Source organism: Onychostruthus taczanowskii, unplaced genomic scaffold (genome assembly GCF_017590055.1).
Source record: "Onychostruthus taczanowskii isolate IOZ18803 unplaced genomic scaffold, ASM1759005v1 scaffold18, whole genome shotgun sequence".
NCBI classification, from domain to species: domain Eukaryota; kingdom Metazoa; phylum Chordata; class Aves; order Passeriformes; family Passeridae; genus Onychostruthus; species Onychostruthus taczanowskii.
The window spans coordinates 4732634-4742907 of NW_024499017.1; positions in this window are offsets into that span (position 1 = coordinate 4732634).

Here is a 10274-nt window from a genome sequence, read left to right on the forward strand (position 1 = left end):
ATGGTGTGAGACATGTACTGAGTACTCAGACATGTACTGAGCACACATCACACACACTCAGAGGAAGCACAGAGTACCAAGGCAGCACTTGGGTCACAAGAGAGCTTGCAAAACTGAGGGATAGCACTAGCTGCCCTCCAGATGTGTTTCCCTCACTGTGTCCAGTGTCTGCATGTATTCCCATAAGTACTTCCACTGTCAGTTTAAGGGGAGTAAGAGCCATGTTTGCCTTGGATTAATTTTAAGTTTGGAACAAGGAGAACAAATCACAGTTTCCTGCTTTCACACTAGTTCCCCATGCCACAACCCCATGCAGACTTACCATGTCTGACAACTCTTAGCAGGGGTCCTTTCTCCCAATGCTTCAGCAAGGGAACTTTTCAGGAGAAGGCCTGACACAGGTACCTCCGGAGTGGAAGCATTAATGCTGTTCACTTGCACACTGTCCAGGTGATGTCTTCTCCACAAATGCCTGAAAGTCACTCGCAGCTGATTGTGGCAAATTTTGATAGATCCTAGTGTCCCTTCAGACATTTGTGATGCCACGGTTAGCACTTGCAGAGTGAAAACTGCCTGGCACTCTCACAGCATGTCGCAGCTGAGACAGCCACGATCTACAGAGGAATACCATCCCACCTCAGAAGGCTGCAAGCATCTGCTCCTCTTGTTCTTTAGCCCAGCCTTTTGTCCCCTCATGCTGATGCACTGCCCCTGTGTGCCTCTGCTCCCTTTGGTGTTGGTCAGTGCCCCTGGGCACTCCATGGCTCATTGCTGTCAGTGCTGCTCACCTGCTGCTCACAGCTCTGCCCACTGGGGACGAGGCTGGGCCAGCCCCATCCCAGTCACCACAAACTGTGTGCCTACATGGCCCTTTTCGACACAGAAGACCAAAACAGATGGCAATGTCAAATCTTTAGAATGTCTCTATGTCTGCCATTAGTTTAGATGATCTCTGAGTAAATACAAGCCTGGAAAATAGATATTACCTATAACTTCAGCAAATTCTGTTGTAAGATAACAGAGATAACCTTTTCTGTTTGCCAACTTCACCCCTGTGTTGAAGGTATTTAGATGAATTTAACATTGTTGAATTATTTGGGCTCCTTATTCTTATAAATATTTATGCTCAGCATGAACCCGAGAGTGTCTCCATCTAAAAACAGCATTCTGATTTGTGGCTTTGCAAATATGAGATGGGAAGTCAGAGCATCATAAACTAAATACAGCAAGTGTGTGCAATTATCTTCATTAAAGCACTTTGAGTGGAAAATTTTCATTACCCTGGGATATAAGAGAAAACAGGGCAGACATCCCCTGGATCCTGGTTGCAAGACACTTTTATGAAGGCCATGTAATCCTGTATTTCCAGTAATTTGCTCAGACTTTCAGGGACTTGCTTCCAGCCCTGAAGCTACAACCTGCCCATGCAGAGCTGAGGCAGATGCATGGCCACTTCCTGAGTAAATCCCTGGAAAATTACTCCATAAACTTCTAGGAGGCTACTGGGGAAACTCTGGTCTGAACTTCCAAGTGTCAGAGTTGGAATCTGAAAAATCCTATGTTAAAGCTCTAAGCAGGACATTTAGACCTCTGGTGTTCCACTACTTCATTGTTTTAAAAGCAATTTGCTTGACTACAAGCTGAGTATTTGATGTTTCCACTCAGTGGATTCTGCCTACAAGTGGGATCGAGAAGCAGAAGTATAAATGAAAACATCACTGTCCCATAATTGCAATTTGTCTGATATTTGTAACTGCCTTCAGGAGAATGGACATTTTACTCTCATTCTCCTACCATCCAGTTCAGTTTTAAGGCCCAAATCCTCAGCACAAATTTTCTCTCCTACCCTTGGAGGTTTTTTTAACGTTTCCCCTCCAAACAGCTTCCCAGTGTTTCTGCCCTACTGAATGAGAGGGACCACAATCCTTTTCACTTCTGCTCTGAATGAAAGCACAGCAGGAAGAGCTCCTCTGGTAATGTTTATGCAGCTGTGAAAGTCTTCTAGAGGGAGTAGCAGAATTGCTAACACCTGAGTCATTTTAGCACCATACCCAAAGTACTGCAGAATCCATGTCCTCCACTACCAGAGTAGAGCCAATCCTGCATTGTAAAAAACTCCAATCTCATGCTCCCTTCTTTGAAGAATGTAAAATAAAATACAAATTTAAAAAAAAAAAAATAGAAGCTGTGCATCAATTCTTCAAATGCTTTGTTAAGCTTCTGATTCTTATCCTTCTTGTATGGAAATATATTACATTTGTCTTTCCTCTTGATAAGGTGACTGTGCAGTGGATGAACACTCTGGAGTACAGATACTTAAGGAATGACTCAGGATAATTAAGTGACTGCAATTTAACAGCTTTAATCCTCCAATACCCTTCCCCTCTAAGTACTTAGTTATATTTACCTAATCTTCTTGGAAAGCTACTCTCTGTTCCATTTTCAGGATGTCAGACCAGTGTTTAACACTTTTACTCATTTCACTGGCACATACTTGTACCCAGAGGAAACAAGGCACACACAGTGGAAGGAATCATAGTCCTAGCACACATTCACTGTAGTGCCTCTGCTCTACCACAGCTCTTTGGCCTGGAGCAGAAGTGGAGATAAAAGATGGCAGATAAGGAATCCAATTCACATGGCTCCACAATGCCCCTTGCTAAAATTTCCCCATGTTCTCACCCATTCTCCACACATGCATGACAGTAATCCAAAGGAGGGTGCACTTACTACTGCTCAGCCTTTGAAAGTGTCACTGCTCCTATTACTGGATTGCTAACACTGCAGTGGAACACACTTTAATGACCTATACATTAAATATTTTTTGTTAATTTCATGTTGGTGTGAATGCATAAAGTTTAGATTTCTCTCTATTTTTTTTTTTAGTTTGAATCTTCAGAGTAAGAAACATCACCCCATTCTGCACTCGCTGAACCAATTCAGGCTCCAAATGGTTAAACTCTTACAGGGAATAAAAAAAAAAAAGGGCATTTTTTCCTTCTGGGCTTCCTCACTATAGCTGAAACTGAAAACAGAAGGGCCAGAATACCACAATAAAGGCTGCTTTTACAGTATTTTTGAACTGACTAGAAGAGACAGGAAGATCAAGAAATCCTGTGAGAGATAATAAAAGACAAGCGCTTGAAAACTGAATTGTGTTGTGGCCACCAGAAATACCACTCTGAGAAACAAAAATACTTGCAAGCGTCTCCCTAGAGGATGGGCTGCCAAGCCCTGGCTCAGCAGCTCTGCTGGATTTTTTAAAACAGATTATGCAAGAATCTTCTGTGAGCACAAGGAAGGGAAAAGCAGCAGTGGATTTTGTCAAGCTATCATGAAAATCTAGGAATTACCATATTAGATTAGGCTATGCCTCCTATCAAATTCCTCTCAGCAGTCATTAGCCCCAGATGCTCCAGAGGAAACTGAGACAGGTCTAGCATATCATATTCCCCAGGAGACCTTGCAGCCCTGTTTCTCATAGTCAGTGTGTGGATAAAGCACTGAAGCATCAGAGAAGGACTGCCTGCCTCTCTGTGTGCTCCAAAGAGCTCCTCCAAAGAGGAAATGCATGTAACTTGGCCCCTAACTGGCAGGTCTCTGGATGTTTTCAGAGTAACTCAGGGTAAGCTCTAGTCCAAAGAACATTTCATTCGTAAATGTTTTCAATAAAGCAGTGGAAGCCACCCACATCCTGCTGGGACAGTATGGGTTTGTGCTTCTGAGCTCTTAAACCATTTCAGAAAAAAAAAAAATAATACACACCAGAGTCCTTTTGAATGTCATATCAGGCAGTAAGTGATATTTGGCACAGTGAACTAATTAATTTTTTAATAAAAAGGATCTATCCAGCTTTTTCTATGAACACACAACAGTAGCCCCAACTCAAATGTTTATGCAAGATGAGTACACAGCCCAGTTTTTCCCCATTACCTTTTGAGAGGCAGCAAGGTGGCCTCAGGCAGGCCTCTGTCTCCTTGGGAACATCACTAGGGAGCTGTACCACTTCAGACCCCTTCAATAGGAAAGCATTTCAAAAACAACCACACACTTTAATTACTGGCAATTAGAAACTCCTGGGTTTGTGTGTTTACAGCTGAAAAATGTTAATGTGTGCCAGTTGTGTCAGAAAGTTTGATTAAGATCTTTAAACTGAATTTGAAAAACTTAAAACACTCCAAGGACTCTGATCAGAATATCTTGGGGGGGCTTTCCAAAGTGACATGTAGAAGTCAGAACTGCTTTAATAGTCTCCTCACTGGTCCCAGAGGACCACAGCTTGCCTTGCAAAGACACACAGCCAACACAGTTGGCAGGAGAGATTTCTATCTGGCAGTTTCACAAAGACTAAGCAGCATCTTAATCTTATCTAGGATCATTATCTGAATGGCAAACTGGAGTTACACCTGAGGTCCCAATGACTACCCTGATGCCACTGGGGTTCATAGGAGCAGCTATGAAATGAGATAAAGGTGAGTAAAACACACACACACTCCACTGTACAGGTTAGCTGCTTTTTCAGCATACAGCAGAGCTGTATTCGTCATTTTCTTAGAAATTTGAAGACTGCGAGAAACAGCAACAATAAGAGAGCGACGTTAGACCAAGTTCATGGGTGAAACACAAAGAGAGCAGAAGGGCCTTTTTCCTGGCCTAACAGAGATGGTATTTCCATAGACACGTAAAGCTGAAGATGAATGCTTGCTACAGAGCTCTCCATGTGTCATAAAATATGAGCAATAAAATAAAGTGAAAGAATTGAAAAGACAAATGACAAGTCTCTGTGCATCATTAATGAATGATGAGGGTAGAAAGGCAGAAGATAACCCTCCATGCATATAATAATGATGTCTTTGACTGGTGGTGCTTCTCTATGCCTGCACGTTTAATAAGACGTGTTGGAATTAAAAATTTAAAAATCAAGTCCATGTGCTCCATAAAATATGAGGAAAGAAGCAACTCCAGCCTAAGTTAAGATCTTAGCATTGTACATCCTATTAAAGAAGGAGATGTGTTGATTTATGCAAATACTTATAAATGAAGCATGACAGTATTCCAATTCTGATAACAAACCAAGTCATACAATCAGTAACCTCATGTCTCATTAAAGGAAGAATTTTGATACTAAGAAAAGAGTTGGCAGTCCACAGGAAATCATCTGTTATTGCATCAAGTGACTTTTCTTCAGCTGCTTTATACCCAAAGCTACAGACCCCGGGCTGACTCATTGGATTCTGTGTTTTACCCTGAATAATCTGAATGAGTTTCCTAATAACATTAGCATCAGTGAGAAGACACTAAGGGTTCATGTTTTGTTTGTAACACTGTCCATTGCAAAAGAGCTGAACACACTATTTAATGAGAGCAAGCCTACATTCTCCAGACCTCTCAGTAGGACAAGTACTTTCTATTGGAGAAATGAAAGCTCTACATAACAACTTTTTTTTCCCACATCTTTAGGAAGTGTCTTTATGCTGTGCTCTCTATTATACTGGAATATAACCTAATGCTACCCAATCCAACATTCCTTTACCTGGAGTTAAAGCTGCATATCAAAATTTTCCAGGATTAGTGATGTTACAGGATTAATAACTGTTGAACTCAACAATCTTAAAGGTTGTTTCCAACACAAATGATCCCATGCTTCTGTGGTCCATTACGTTCCCAGAGGCATCCTCAGCCAAACACATACAGCTGAATTTGATGGCTAAATAGGACAACTATTTTACATTACCAAGCACAAAACAAAAAAACAAACAAACAAAACCAAAAATCCACAAAATCTCCACATCTTTCAGCTCTAACTCGGCATATTGAAGCTGTACTGAACAGCAAAGAGACAGCAGATATTTCCTGCCATAGTCAGAATATGGGAATGGCTCAGCTCCCTCAAAGTTCATTTGCTTATATATTTTTAGACTTAGGTATTTTGCCAAGCCTGCAGCAGTGTCTGCTTCCCACAGGTTGGAGCCTCCAAGGAGCACATGTATTTGAGAAAGATGAGAGATATCTTTGGAAGTGTCACATCTGAATGAAACGGTGACACGTTCTTTAGAAGCCTGGCATGTGGCTGGAGGGACACAAAGAAGAGTGGGCATGTGCAGCCATGGGATGGGGTGGGGCTGAAGTCTTGGAGAAGAGGCACATCATAAAACAGGCAACAGAGAAAGATCATGTAGCAGCTTTTGAAAAGAAAGACCCACAAGCCATCATGAGATCTCCCTACCTTGATGCATTTTTTTCTACAAACACCATTAACAGCTCTCTTTGCTCCCCACCAACTTTGTTTGAAGTTAAAAATAAGGAAAATGTGCTTTAATGAACCATTAGTGTCTCTAAATATCTTCCAGGCTAAGTCTACTTAATTTATGAGGCAAGGGATTTTCTCCCTTTTTTTACCCTTTCTTTTTCCATGCAAATGCAACCTGGAATCAGAAGTTGGATGCTCAGGACTAAAATATCATCACCAATAATAAAAATCAGTAACAGAGATTTATCTGAGAGTGATGTTGTTAATGTCCCAGAGAGAGCAGAAGACCAGCTCACTTTCCCACAACTAAACTGTCTCTTAATTGCTAGCAATATTAAAAGCTCAATTCTGTTAAGTAAGCAGATATGTCAGACATGTGGGAGCAGGTCTAGGGGGTAAGTGCCATTGTTTTACAGTCATTTCCCTCATTGTAATGGCATTTAAGAAGTTATTTGCAGCATGTAAACTATAAGGCATGCATGTGGGCATTGTGTGAGAGACAGATGGACTAAGAAAAGCATCTGGCTTCTATACAATAGAAATATTAAACCTTAAAGCAATCAAAGGTCTTTAAAGTAAGGAACCCTATCTTGTTCCCCAGCAAAGTGAGTGACCAACATTCCAAGGTCTACAAGAGGAAGAATCCACCCTCACAACTTGCAGGAGTAAAAGACCAGATATTTGGGTTTTACTGCACTTGAAAAGCTCTTGGTCAAAACACTTAAGTTGTAAAGAACTCATAAATTTAACTCATAATTAACTTGCACAATTTTCCTTAGGATCTAGAAATTGCAGTGTGCAACATAATGAGAAGAACATTACTTTTATTGTTACATTCTATGGAAAAAGACTGTAAATGATTCATTCTCATGATTCACAACTGGCAGAGGAGACCCCCAGGGGCTGGGAGAGAGAGAAAAACGCTGAGTTGTGTGACAAAAAGTTTTTGCCCATGCTACAGGAGAGTACATTACATATCTTCTAAATATACACTGCTGCACAGCTCTCACCATGATAAGCAAATAACAGACTTCACATCTGTGATATGCCTGGAGGTGGGAAACAACTTTTCCACACAGCCCTGCCTATTCTCACTTTTATTATAGCAGTGCCCTAACACTGGACAAGGTGACTTGGCCAGCCCAAACTTTGTTTGGTGGAAGTGGAAAGCAGAATGAATGCAGTAAACTTTAAATCCAAGGCTTGATGTCATGGGAGACAAAAAGGCAAACTTCTAATAAAAGGATCTTGGAGAATGGGGAGAAAGAGCTGTACTGAAATCATATTTTTAAATTATTTTCATCCGGTTGAATGACAGAGCTTGTCACTTCAATGTAGTATAAATGACTGAATAGTTCATATGAGCAATAATACCATGGCAGATTGAGGCAAGCCAAGATTCAATTCTTAGCTCTGCTACCAATTCATGCAGATAAATCATTCAAAGTCTTTGTGCTTCGACTTTCCCATCTGAGAAAGGAGATATTCAGCTTAGTTCACAGAAGTGTTAAAGTGTTGATCATTTTTATGCACATAGCAATGTGAACTCATTGGGTAAAAGGTGCTTTGGAAGTATTAAACATTCTCCTTGCTAATATGCCTGCTTTCCTCTTCGTACTGTTTATGAGTAGCACTATTCTTTTGAATGAACTTCAGCCCATTAGAATTAGGCAGTATGGAATTTACATTCTTTGCAATGATAAATGCATTTAATTTTCTTCAACCAAATACGTTCCAACCCAGCATTTAAGCATAAAACTAATCTCTTTTGTTTCACGTGACTACTGAGTAAAAACAAGTGCTCAAGTGTTCTGTCAAATTCAGGCCATAAGAGTTTTTGCAAGAATAAGCAGCAATTGGCAGATAAACTCTGTGATTTGAAAAAACTTCTCCTCTAAGTCTTGGAGAAACTATCAATAGTTTGGTTGTTATCCCACCAAAATTGATGTGGTCTCTCTACACACTGGTTAAAAAAACCCAAACATTTTAAAAAAATATATTCATTTCCCGTCATATACTTGATTAGTCCTCTAGAACTTCAGTGTTCCCTGTTACACCTTGTTCTGATTTTGGAGAGAAAAGCAACACTAATTGCAAGTCCAAGCTTGAGGGAAGAGGAATATTCTTCCCTTCACCTTCATCACAGGGACCAGGTTTTCTTCTGCAGTTTCATCAGTTGTGGTGCATTTCCTACAGCTACAGGGATCTAACACACCAACAATGTCTCTGGCCATTTCTGCTGCCTTTCTGTTTTACTCATCAGTAGTAATTGTATTTCTTATATAATCAGGAGATTGATCTGGAGCTTGAAGAAGTTTGTGCAGCCTATGAGCTGCAGCCCCTGAATTCCTCTGGAGTACACACAGGGTATCCATGCATATTTCAGCAATTCTGATCTGAATGTTCACCTTAATAACAAACAACTGCTATAAATCAGTTCTCATGCTCTCTGCAGTAAAGCAGAATGTAACATAAACTGAGCTCACTTAGACTGGTTTTCCTGAGATGGTTTGTAATCTGCAACATTACAGATTATTAGGATTTCATCTGACTTCAAAGGCAGAAGATTATCTTCCCTTCTGCCTGTGGTATCAGGGAGGTTCCTAGAAAGATCTTCCTGGCTTTATTGTAAAGACAGACCTGATGAACTTCAATGAAACAAATGAAAATAGAATAATCTATGCAAAGGAGCTGATATACCTATGAAACAGGCTGGCACATATTCAGACTGAATTCATGACCAACATACTTGTAAATATTTCTTGAAATGGTGAATTCTTAGAGGCAAATCTAGGGCTTTTCTGTCTGGAGCAGAAAACTGGAAGAGCTAGTGTATAAAACACTCCAGTGAACATGCAATGCAAAACCTAATAAAGCTGAGACACCTGAAGAGCCCCCCTTCCCTGAAACTTCAGCATTATTAACGTAAGCAAAAATTAAATTCTGCCAAGATGAAAGGTATTGGATCTGTTCTTGTAGGAATTTAGTTCACATTAACTTGCAGTTGGCAGCAGCAAATGCTGAATGTTACTATGCTCAGAAAGTGTGCTGGAGAAGTAGGACTGCATCTTGGACCAAGAGTGTGCAAAGGCTTCTTAATTTATGAGATCTCTGAATTAAATAAATGATAAATCACATATTTAATTCCCCAAAGAATGTTAAATGTCCTACCTCCCCCTTGGGAACTCAGAGGGCTGGGGGTTTTAAGGTTCCAGATTTCTGATCCTTGAATTACCTGAGAAAGATTTGTAGACTGCAGGTAGAAGCAGGAGCGGACAAAAGCTCATTAAAAGCAACATCCAGAATGAAACCACTGTTCTGGGTAAAACATCATCTCAGGTAACATGGGGACTGACATTCTCAGAGCTATTAAGGAGATCAAGCAGGAAAAAACAGTTAGCTACAACTGTTGAGACTGGAAAGTTCCAAAAGATCCCAATGTGAAGAGCTGAAAGCAAGACAACTTGGTGCATTTTAAAGTCTCTCTCTTCCTGGAATAGGAAGATGACTCCATCACAGATGGTAATGCTAAAAAAAAAATACAATAGAGAAACTTAGTATTACTGTACAGGTGCTGCAGCTCCACAGAAGATGCCATGTTTTCAATAATGTCTCTTAATCCATAATTTTACAAGAAGTTTCCCCTGCTTATCTTACTATCATCAGAAAAACATGTATTGATCTGCTTATAATCATAATTCCCAATTCAAATCTTCGTCTATTACATCACAGCAGACTGGGGAGGGAGGGAGCCTAGGAAGCACAGTGATATAACCAAAATAAATCTTCATTTAAATTTCAGAGTAAAACCTTAAGCACTTTATTCTTTGAAACAGAGAAAAAAAATGCATGATCCAGATTTTGTGTGCAGCAGCACTCATATTTTTTTAATAACATCTTGAAATCAGGAATAAAACCCAGTATAAACTCGTGCAAATGGCCATAGAATCAGTCTTCCTGAGAGGAAAATGTAGACCTGCTCTGTGGTCCATCAAGCTGCCTCTGGAAGTAGTTTAGCCATTTA